This window comes from Pteropus medius, unplaced genomic scaffold, assembly GCF_902729225.1.
Source record: "Pteropus medius unplaced genomic scaffold, Ma_sr-lr_union100, whole genome shotgun sequence".
Lineage (NCBI taxonomy): Eukaryota > Metazoa > Chordata > Mammalia > Chiroptera > Pteropodidae > Pteropus > Pteropus medius.
In genome coordinates this window covers 5,907,923-5,920,572 of record NW_024346062.1, presented here as the reverse complement: position 1 = coordinate 5,920,572, position 12,650 = coordinate 5,907,923, and positions in this window count along the sequence as shown.

Here is a 12,650-nt window from a genome sequence, read left to right as displayed (position 1 = left end):
GCAATAGCCATGTACTGGTAAATATTATAGACGCTAAAAATTGGACTACGTTGTGTTACATTCTTGCTTTATGTGACCTTGGACAACCTACTTCACAGAGTTTTCATGAGAAATTAGTGTTAGAAAATGTACAGGAGATACTTGGCATAGTTGTTGATACATAGTCGATGTTCAATAGCTGATGTTTCTACCTGTTGGAGAACCATTTGTCTTGATGAATGAGGCTACTTATTCCATAAAATTTGCTGTCCTCCTCCTGACAATCCCTGTAGCCACACTCCTACCAACAAGGTAAATTCATGGCCTGTGAATATATGCATACTGATTGATACTGAGAATAATCAGACTACATGATGACTTACTAGAATCCATTTCATGATTTAAGTGAGAGATAAGAAACATGGATCTTGACTTTTGTAATAATTTATTTTCAGATATCAAAGACACAAGATATTTTAAAATGAATGTTAAAACCTCAGATTTTGAAGAACACTTTGAATTTTCAAATTTTCACATATCAGTTGAAAATGCACAAAATGTCTAGCAGGGTTTGTTTTTATGCTAGGAAGAACCTTTATTGAGTTAAAATAAATGAATTTCATAGGTTTACATCCAAGTGTCCTTCTATTTGGCAAACCATTGTGTGAAAGATTTCATTTTAATTACATGGACTATGATGAAGACAGTTTAATTTTTATGTTATTTCTTATCATTTTATTATATTTTAACACTTATTTGGTAACTATACATGTTGATCTTTTTTTGGCCAATGATAGAGATGATTCTACTTATGAATATGGAAAATTAAATGTATTGTAATATGTAGCATGTCAATGTTCATGCTATGTATTAAAATGTAAAAACTACAGATAATCTCCTTTTATTTGTAGGGGATACATTCCAAGGCCCCCAGTAGATGCTTGAAACCACAGATAGTACCAAACCTATCTATACTATGTTTATTCCTAAACACTTTTCACTTAGAGGGGGCACTTTACACCTTCTCTTTGGCATGTCCAAATTGCCAGTATCGCTATTCTTACATTTGGGGGCCATTATTAAGTAAAATAAGGGTTACTTAAATACAAACACTGTGATACCACAACAGTCTATTTGACCTAGATGGCTACTTAGGAACTAATGGATGAGGAATGTATATAAAGGGATGATTAGGTCCTCGGTGGGATGGAGTAGAGTGGCACAAGATTTTATCACACTACTCAGAACAGCATACAATTAAAACATATGTATTGTTTATTTCTGAAATTTTCCAATTTTGGGACCACAGTTGATCTCAAGTAACCAAAACTGTGGAAACCAAAACCACAGATGAGGGGAACTATACAAATTATTTTCATTTTTAGTCTTTAGAGGAAGCATCTTCAATTATATTTGGGTGCACTGGAATTCATATAAATTCACTTTAGCCAGTAATTCACAGTTTAATTCTCCAGGAGTTAAATATATATTTAAAAATATATACTCACTTTCATTTTGTTATCTTTCATAAATAATTTGACCTAATTTATAAGAAACACTTTCTTCAATCTAGAACAAAAGAAAGATGGAATAAGGAAAACAGTATGAAGATTAATAAATCCTTCCACTGTTTTATCAATTTTCTTATAGGTAAAAGTGAGATTAATATATCCCAAAATATTTCCAGAGCATTAGTTTCTTGAAAAGGAGGAATCTCTCTAGCCATATGAATTTGAGAAATTTTTGATTAAACCAGTTTGTTTATCAAAGGACTAGAAGGCTTCAATACACAAATATGCTAACAAACCCCATGAGAGACAGGGAATTGAGGAAGTTGAGTGTAGGAGTTGGGGAAGACTATGAAATTGAAATCTAGTTGGAGCAATTTGAAGCCAATATAAAAATTAATTGGAAATAAAACCATTAAATATTGTTTTGAATTCAGTGATTCATTATTTTCCTCTTAACAGGATACTCTGTAGGATTTAAGATTTGGCCTGTTATATATTTGTATGTTTCCGGTATCCCTAAGAATGACAAGCACATCATAAAGTGTTTAATATATACTTTATTACATGTTTGAGTGAAACATTTTATTTGTGGAAAATATGTTTGGAAAGAATTCTTATTCCAACCAACCTTTAAGAACCACATAGAATTTTTAACTAAAAAGTAACAAAAATTAACATTGAAAACTGAAAGTAATATCAATATGAATGATGTAAGAGAATCTTACCTGTTTGTATATTCCTGAGCAGGCAAGTAATATGTAGCAACCATTTTTTTTTTAATAAATAATAATCTAGATAGCTTCTGCAATAGAGTCTCAAAATCCACAGTTTATATAAACAACTGAATCTTGTGCATCCTTCACAGTTAAGATGCTGATGCATTTTTCCTTGAGTAGACATTCTGTGGGAAACTTTGTTGCTGGCAAAATTTAGACTGTCTTGAAAAAAGTAAACAGTCCATAAACTCTCTGCTAGCAGGCAGCAGTAAACAATCTCTGAACCATTCACTAGAACAGAAAATTTCCTGAAATACCAAATAATTTCTATAAAGGTTGCTTTCAACACATATGTCTAGCAGAAACTGGTTTAAAATTCCTAGCTTAGAGAATATGTAATATCTTATAAGAGCTAGAGAGAATCACTGCAGTGACATTTAGCTTTGGCTATAATGTAGCAGTCTATAGCTGGAAAGTCAGTTAAAAACAATTCAATCAAAGTTGACTGTACCTTAGTAGTGACTTTGCAAACACCTGATCTGGAAATCATGTTGAATTTAATCCAACTTAGTCCAATTCAGATTCATTTTAATGATCCTGACTATTGCTATTCAAAAGAAAATAATGAAAAATAGCAAAATCCAAGAACAGTAGGGATAGCCACATTTACAAATAAAATTTTTAAAAATTAAAATTCAAATAATGTTATTCTGCAACTACTACTTTCATAGCTAGCTATTTAAATGATATCTGAACCCTATTAAAATTTCTGAACTATTTTGAGTAAAAGTGTATATTACATCTGGAGAGATTTATACTTTCCAGTATACATTGACCTGTGATCTTAGATATGTTCACATCTGCTTACCTTCATTTCAATTCTTTTTTTCTCAGTTAAATGATGAATCTACATCCCCAAGGCAGATATAAAATGATACAATCTAGTTGGCAAATATATAAACAAAACAGCCTAGGTAATTATTTTAAAAAATTATTTATTAATTTAATTTTTTATGTTTCATAATATATGGGGCCATAACAAAGCTATTTTAGTTTTTCTTTTCATATATTTCACTGAAGTACAATAAGTAGGTGAGTCTGAATCATAAGTGTTAGTCTTAATGATAGTCCACAAAGTGAATACATCCATGTAACCAACACTCAGATCAAAGCAAACAGAATATTACCAGCACATCCTCTTCTAGCCACACTCCACAATAAGGACAACCATTATCCTGACCTCTAACATATAGAACAGTTTTTCCTGTTTTAAACTTTATATACAGAATGAACTCTCTTGTGTTTTTGGCTTCTTTGCCTCAACCTTAGATATCTAATGCTTAACAATGTTTTTTGATATGGTTACAGTTCAATTATTCTCTTTGATGTATAGTATACCATTGTATCAATATACCACAATTTATCCATTATTCTGTTCATTTGGGGTTTTATGATTTCAGGGCTTAGAAGAAAAAAACTGCTATGAATGTGTCTTTTAGTGAATATATATACAGATTTATTTTAAGTGTATTCCTAAAATGGTGTATCTACCTACTGTTTATATATATAGGATATGTGTATAGTGAGTTTTACTAGATATTGTCAAATAGTTTTCTAGCTTATAAAGTTTATGAGGTTCCTGTTGCTCCATCTTATCACCTACTAGATATTATCTATTCTATTTTTATTTCATTCATAAAATTCTTTGGTATTTGGTAATATTAGTTTTTAAGTTCAGGTCTCTAATAAAACAAAACAAAGGCATGTATTTGTCATTTTAACAAAGAACATTTTCTTTATATAAAACACTCAAATAGAAAGGACATACTTCTGGAAATATATAGAAAGATAACAAACCCAAATGATGAAGAAATTGTGGTATTTACAAAGGGATAGTTAAAGAATAGATATTAGGGTTGGAATCCATTATTAGATTCTCTCTTTTTCTCATCTCTTCTAGTGCTTGGCTGAAATTTAAATGAATTACTTAATTAGTTCTATTCCCCTTCAGAGAATGCATTTTTGACAATACATGTCTCTAAGAATGTACACTAGGTATTGGGAAAGGCAGTCTCATGAGTACAGTCTTTCAACTGCAACTCAACTGCATAGGAATGAGCCTTGGGCCTGGAGCATTTTCTGACCAACAGATAAAGATCCCAAACAGCCTGTGCTGGGTGTACCATACTGTGTGCGAATATCTTTCTCTATTTCAGGCACATCGAGTGCTGTTTTATCTCTGCTTCGTGTGTATGTCACATGGCACTTGGCCAAACCCACTGTTAAATCTGTCCCTTGCAAGGAGCAGAAGGCATTCCTTCCACTAAGGCCCTGAGAGAGGTGCATGTAGGCCAATTGACCTGCACGGCTCCCTGCCCCCACAAAGGGTCCTGTTGGTCATGAGGGACTGATGGCCACTATTGAGGCACATCTTGTTCTGTCTCTTCTCTATATTGGTAAAGTGTTGTTCCATCCAACGCTTGACTAAATTGTTTTTCCTGGTGACTCAGATACCGAGATACAGTGGCAGAAGTGTTTGGAACCACCCCTGGAATTGGTAATGGATACTCTGACACTAGAACTAGATAAATTAATGAGGGAGCCCAGAATTCATTATTGGCCAGTGCCAAAGGTAAGCCAGGAGTTCTCCTACTTCAGCGTACATCAGAATTACCAGGAGAGCTTGTTAAAAATGTAGATTCTTGGTCTCCCTTTTCAGAGTTTCTTTTTTACGAGGTTTGGCTGGGTCCTGAGAATTTGCATTTCCAGCAGATTGCCAGATGATGCTGAGACTGTTAATCATATTAAGAGTCATTGTTCTAAGAATATGAACCAGAGTGGTAAGAGCACTTACTATTATTATCTTTTTTAAGTTATGTGGAACTGGTTCAAATCTTCACTCTGTTCCTTGATTAGCTGTGTGACTGAGTTATCTCACATCTAGGCTTCACTTCTACATTTCTATAATATAATAATTCTGTTTTCAAATTCGGCAAAGTAATGTATTTTTTTCATATAGCAGCATGTCCCCCATGTCCTTGCTGGTTCCAAAGGATCAAGACATAACTACCCCAAAACAGCTGAGTCATGCTGCAGCTGCTTCATAGAGTGATTAGTGTGTGTGTGTGTGTGTGTGTGTGTGTTTGTGTATTTGTGTATTTGTGTATTTGTGTATTTGTGTATTTGTGTATTGTCATTTTAGGGGGCACATGAAAATAAGCATAAAATTTCTGGAATCATTGACCATGTATAGATATGTGCCAGCTAATAAATGACTATTTTAGTTCCTTCAATGGAAAATTAAAGCTTTGTGCATATAAATAACTATTTTTGCTCCCCTCTGAGTTGATTCTTACATCTTCGATCGTTTGATGTGGAAACTTTCAATTTCATCCAAATTCTAGGAGTTGTAAGGATTTATTTAATATTCTTTTTATGTTACATTCTGAGTAATGTGATATGAAAGTCAAAGCAAAACATCTACAACCTTGTTGGTCTCTCTCTCCCACACTCCCTCCCTCTCCCCTTCCACCACACTCTCCTCTCTCTCCCCCACTACCTCGCTTTCACAAGCTCTCTTTCTCCACCTTTTCTCTTATTGTGAGTTTTATATAAGATATTTCCTTCCTCCTACAGACTGGCATTTCTTTATATTTTAGCAATTTTGAAGCATATTTATAAGCTTCAAATTTTAGAAATCAAGTTTCTTTTTATCTATCATGGTATAACAAAAATTTTCTTTCCTTGGTAGTTTTCTTCTCAAATAGTTTTCCTCATTATTAGGGCTTTTTAAGTATTAAAGCTTTATATGATAAGTCTTTTAAACTTTTAAAATTATTATATATTTGAGAAGCACAAAGATTCTGAATACCATAAATATATTTAATAAAATATTTAAACCTTTACCTATTAATCAAGGCATATAGGGAACTAATTATCTTTTACATCAATATATTATGTTTCTCGAAAAGTATGTTTAAAATATCCATTGCTGTAGAGTAGCATGATCCATTTATATTTCTAATTCTATCATGAAAATGATGTATATTTACATTATTGGTATATTTTTATTTCTAATAGGATTGATAGGCCAAATGCAAGTTAAAGAAATTATCTTCAGAACAAACACTGCAGTTGATAAAGTAGACATTACTTAGTGTGTGTCTTTGATCATTTTTGTCATCATTGTTTATTTTTAATACATATTCACAATATTCTTCCTTGTATTATTTGTTATTTTATAGTATTTCTAATTGTCATTTTGTATTTTGTTAAAAGTTAATAACTTAGCAACAAAAATACAAAATATTCATGGTATGATTCCATTCCAAGTACCTATGCAAATATAAATATTAAGTTTTATTTACTTTGTATTTAAATTTTCTATTGAGCAATGCCCTTGGACTTTTATTTTTGGTGTCTGATTCACAAAAATGTCAAATGTCTATTAAGAGGTTACCCTTTATTTTAGAAGCTTGCTTTGAAAACATTTGCAACATTAAAATAAATTATGAAGCAGAAGTGAAATATGGAGCAGAATAATTTTTTTAAAAGATTATTTACAGTATTTTTGAGCCAAGACCTCATTTTCAGTGCCTTCCCTGCCATTCTAAAGAGATAAAACCATACCTGGAATTTTGCTTCCATTACTCTTTTGCATTTGGTATCTCTAATGAATATATTCTTTAGTGTTTCTTGGCTTAGAACTATATAAAATGACATCATGTTACCATATTGTATGTAAGGTCCTTTAATTATTTTTTCACTGAACATTACGTTTCTACCACTCATTTATGTCATTGTGGTAGTAGTGGATTATACATTTATTTTCACTGCTTTATATATTCCATTATGTGCAAACACTATAATTCACTTACGAATTTCAAGTCAATTGATACTTGTCCTGTTTCTAGTTTTTGTTTTTTCTTTTGCTATTATGAAAAGTACAGGCAAATATATTTTGTACATGTCTCTTGGTGCTTATACAATAATTTCCTAAGCCATATACTTAAAAGTAAAATAGTTGTGTAAGAAGTTTATAAATGTTCATCACCTTTACAAAATAATGCCATGTTTCAATATTTGTCTCTACTTACTATCATAGATTTTTTAATTGTTGCCAATATGGTGAATCTAAAAGGTGCACCTTAGTATGTAGTCTTAATTTGAATGTCCCTCTTTAGTAATAAAACTTAATTAATTTATTTTCTAGCCACAAGAAGCACTGAAGTGACATAGAACAGACTTTTTGAAGAAAGACTATATCTTTGAATTATATCTATGGTTTAGGAGTAATTGACTTGCTAATTTTACTAGATGTCAGTGAAATACACCAGAGAATTACAAGCTACAGGTTATGAGTTGCAATGGAAAATGTATGGGAAAGGTAAGAGAAAAAATAAAAAGGAATTGACATACAAGTTTTTCTTCAACGTATTTGCATGGACATAAAGTGGAAATAAAACTAAAATCATTCCACACCAATGGAACAGAAAATAGATGATTTGTTCAGAAATCATAAACCAAAATTTGCATGGACTGTGGGATATACACAAGTAATAATAAGTCATTAAGCTGGAAAGTAGAGTGAAATAGCTCATAGCTATTAATTGGATTTTATTCTGAATTTTTAATTGAAGGCTTAAATGTAATATCTTTGTGTTAATATTTAGCTTTTCTTATTTTATTTATGGTAAAATACAGTCTCTTACTATATCAAAATTATTCACATAATAGTCATATCTATTATATTCTCCAGAGTTATTTCTTTATGCAAGAAATGGAATGACAAGGAAATCCTTGTGTTGTAGATAATTTCCTATTTAGTTTGACATCCCTGTCATATTTACTGATACAAAAAGTAAAATTTGTTCCTATTGAAATACTGCTATCCCAGGAGGGCGAACACTCTACCATCTTGCCTTAAAAAAAAAAAAGAAAAGTTATAAACTTGAAAGATATATGTAAAACGATCTGCTTATATGAAAGAATAAATTAAATCACCAGGTGAATTAAATTCTTGTTTTCTATATCCAATTATCTTTATTATGAATAAATCATATCTTGACTATATTAAGCATGTGAACATAGCCTTTAAAGGCATAGTTAATGAACTAAAGAAATCGTTTATACTAAGTAACTTAAATATAGTTTTAGGCATGTGTCTATTCACTGGTGGCCAGATTTTACCTTGAGTCTTACAGAAAAAAGGAATAAATATGTTGGTAATAGATGGTGTTGAAGGAAGCATATGAGAAGAGTTTTGTCTAATTCTTCCAATGTAAAAGCTCTTAGGACCTAGTTTCTTTTAAAGCTGAGCATAGAATATAGTAACAACTGTACTCCTAAATAAATGAAAACATATGTCCACAAAAGCACCTCTGCATTGATGTATATAGCATTTTTATGTGTAATTACCAAAACTGGAAAAAATTCAAATATCCATCAGTTAGTGACTCAACACACAAATTGTGGTGCATTCATGCAGTGGTATACAATTCAGCCATAGAAAGAACATTCTACTGCTAAATGCAACCATATGGATGGTTTCAAAAACAGTAGGCAATTTGAACAAAATCAGGAAGAAAAAGCTAAAACTATGATTTTATTTAAATAACTATATGTAAAAGACAAAGCCATAGGAAAAGACATTTGATCATTAGTTTTCAGGGCATGGATCTGGGGAGAGCAAATTACCTATAAAGAACATGAGGGAAATTTTTTAAGTTCTGGAAATATTCTGCATCTTGATTGTATCGGTATTTATATTACTTTATGCATTCGTTAAAACTCACTGATTTGTATACCTAAGAAGTATATTTTTATTGAATTTAAATATTTTAGCCTGTCTCCATAAAAAAGGAGGGAGGAGACCACTCAAACCAACAAACAAGAAAAGCCATCGATTCAAGAATAAAAATTCTAGGGAATGTTTTAGTAGCATATAAATATAAAAGAACAAAACATATAAAACTACGTGAGTATAAATCATTTTTTATAGTTGGTCTGTATACTTTCACTTTCATGAAATAAAACCAAATTTTAAAAATTAAGCTTTGTTTCATATATTGAAATAAGAGTAGCTTTCCTGTGTCAGAGTTTTTAAGGTTTTGTGTCATTTAAATAAATAATCTTGTGTATCCTGGTTTGTTGTTAATTTCTTTTAAGTGTAATACTTTTCCTTCCTTAAAAGTAAAAGCCTTCATGATTTTAGTAAAGTTGCTCAATTATTTTCTAGATGAGAATGACTTCACCTATCAGTTTCCTGCACATTACACTCTGACTTTGACAAAATGATAGTTACTTCAATTTCTACCCCTTTCTACTCAACATAAGTAATCCTTGATTAATTACAGCTGTAATTATTAGCTCGCTATCCAAGGTTTTTGAACAAGGTTATTGTATTTCATTCATTCTTTTATTTATTTATTCAGTAATATATCTTTACTAGCTAGTCTATAACTGGTATTCACTAGTCTGTGATCTAAATATTACATGTACAGTGATGACTAGAGCGTCTCATGGTGGTTGCATTCTATTAGGAGACAGAAGACAAGTTCGAATATGCTGTTTATCAAACAATATACTTTCAAACTAAAATTTGAATGAGTATTTTAAATAATAAGAATAATTTGACAGAGAACTGGGAAAAGCGGTTTCGGCACTAATAGCAATTCACCCTGGAGATTTAGGGCTTGACGTAAAGAATGGTAAGGAGTTGAGTCAAGTGAAGAATTGAAGAAAGGTACTACAGGCAGAAAGAAAGCAAATGAAAAATCTCTAAAAAGAGAAAAGAGAACCGACAAAAATAGGAGCGTTTTCAAAAAACACAAGTTCTATTTCTTGAAATGTCATTGTGACATAGAGAATAGGTAAAGTGAGTTGTTATAGGACCTTTTAAGTGATGGTTAAAAGTCTGAATTTTATTCTAAATACAAGGAAAAACAATTGAAGGGATTTAAATATGGTAGAAACGTGATCTCATTATGTTTTTAAATATCTACTCTGCCTGGTGTATGGAAAATAGTTTATAACAGTCAAAGAGGGAGTTAGAATAATCATTTCAGAGGTCATGGTACCAGTCCATTCACGTAAGGGGAGACGATCGCTTGCGCCGTGGTGCTGGCAGTGGAGATGGCAGTTAACGTTGCTGTCAGCTAAATTATTGGCCATGTTTTTTAAGGTTTTGTGGGAGAGCACACCTATAGCTTTCTAAATTGGGGTCATTGATTTTTAGGTGTTATTTACAATCACGAGGCTAGTTAAAAGAATTGCTTTTAATAATAACAAATTGTAACAATGCAATTTAAAACCCTCTGAATTGTGTAAAATAAGGCTTAGTTTTATGAGGAAGTTCAAATGGACCAAGATTACTTAACAGCTCTTATTAGTACCCATAACAGAGGGCTGGGAGAATATAATGTATAGCTTGGCTACATACACCTGGACCATAGAGTAGTAAATTATTTTTCTTAATGAAATTTTATTCAGGATGTTAGGCTTTTGTTAAAAAGCATAATATTTTAGTGGCTTAATGTTAAAAATTATATATATATATATATATATATATATATATATATATATATATATATATATATATATATATCTCCAAAGTATGTGTAACAAAACCTAAAATAATATTTGAAGTAAGATAGTCTCATGGTCATCTTTAGAAATTTCCTTTAAAAGGTCCTTGCTATCATGTGCTATCACCACTGTACTCTAGTTGATAAACTTGTTTCCCATAGAGATGCAGGTAAGCAATTCTGCTACAACAATACATGTATACTGGAACTGAACAATTAGATAAATGGATGATGGTTGGAGACAGGTCTCTGTTAGACTTAGAGTTTACATGTAAGTATGAAGAGGGATCTAGTATGATCTGTGTCATAGCACAGTGGACTTGGAGACATTGGTATGAACTGTTTAGCTTAGTGTAGATATATGTGGTTACATACAGAACTATTTGTAAATGTTTATGTACACTCATTGATATGCACACATATATTCCCTTGCTCTGAAAGCTGAAAGGGACTGTAAGCAAGGAAATCCAAGCAGCAGCAAGCTTATCTTATACTCAGATCTTAGTTTTTAATACCGTTTTCTAACAGGAACCAGAGCTCCTTGGAGAAGTGGCAGATTCTAAAATCAAGGCAGAAAATTTACAATAATAAGCTCGGAGCATCATGTTGTGCCAGAAAGTAAGGAAACCTCCTTCAAAACAAAACACAACAGAGCAAACTCTACACCAAAAAGGATATGGCAATGGGAAACAGAGACAAATGAAATTTCTCCTAATGGCCATAGCAGGAAAAACATGAGCAACAAAATAAATAATATAGTATTGGATTATAACCCTAAGTATAAAATAAATATACATAAGTCTATAGTAATATAAATAAATGACTGAATAAATAAATTAATTGGAGAAGTGGGAAATTTCCCAAGCAGAAAAACTCCAAATAATTTGTGTAGATACTGTACCCTAAAAGAGGGAGAGCGTAGTTCCCAACTTCTTCAGTGTGGGCTGTGCACAATGACTGCCTTCTAATGAGTACAGATTAGAAGGAGGAAGAGTTACATTATAGTAGAAAAATCTGAGTTTTGTTTGTTTATTTGTTTTGTTTTTAGATTCCACATATAATTGAAATCATCCACTATTTGTCTTTCTCTGTCTCACTGATTTCACTTAGAATAATACCCTCAGGGTCCATTCATCTGGCCACAAATGGCAATCATACATTTTTATGGCTTGATAGTATTCCATTATATATATATATATATTATACACACACACAGACACACACACACACACACACACACACATATGTGTATACATATCAAATCTTTATTCATTCATCTATCGATAGACACTTAGATTGTTTGCATATGTTAGCTATTGTAAATAATGCCACAAAGAACATAGGGGAGCGTATATCCTTTCGAATTAAAGTTTTTGTTTTCTTTGACTATTACCCAGTAATGGAATTGCTGGAAAATATGGTAGGATGTTTTTTGTTTTTTCTTTTTCTTTTCAGCACTTTGACTATATTATGCCACTCCCTACTGGCCCAAGTCTCTGCTGAAAAATCTGCTGATAGTTTTCTGGGGGTTCCCTTGTATATAACAAGTTGTTTTTTCTTTGTGCTTTTAAGATTCTCTCTTTATCTTTAAGTTTTGACATTAATTATAATATGTTAGGTGTGAATCCCTTTGGATTCACCTAATTTGGAAATCTCTGGCCTTCCTATTTCCTTTCTCAAACTAGGGAACTTTTCGACATTATTTCTTCAAATAAGTTTTCTGCTCCATTTTCTCTCTCTCTCCTCTCTTCTGGTACCCCTATAATGCAAATGCTATTCCACTTGAAGATGTTTGATAGATTCCTTAAATTATCGTCACTTTTTAAAATTTTCTTTCTTTTTGCTGCGGTTTGCATGCA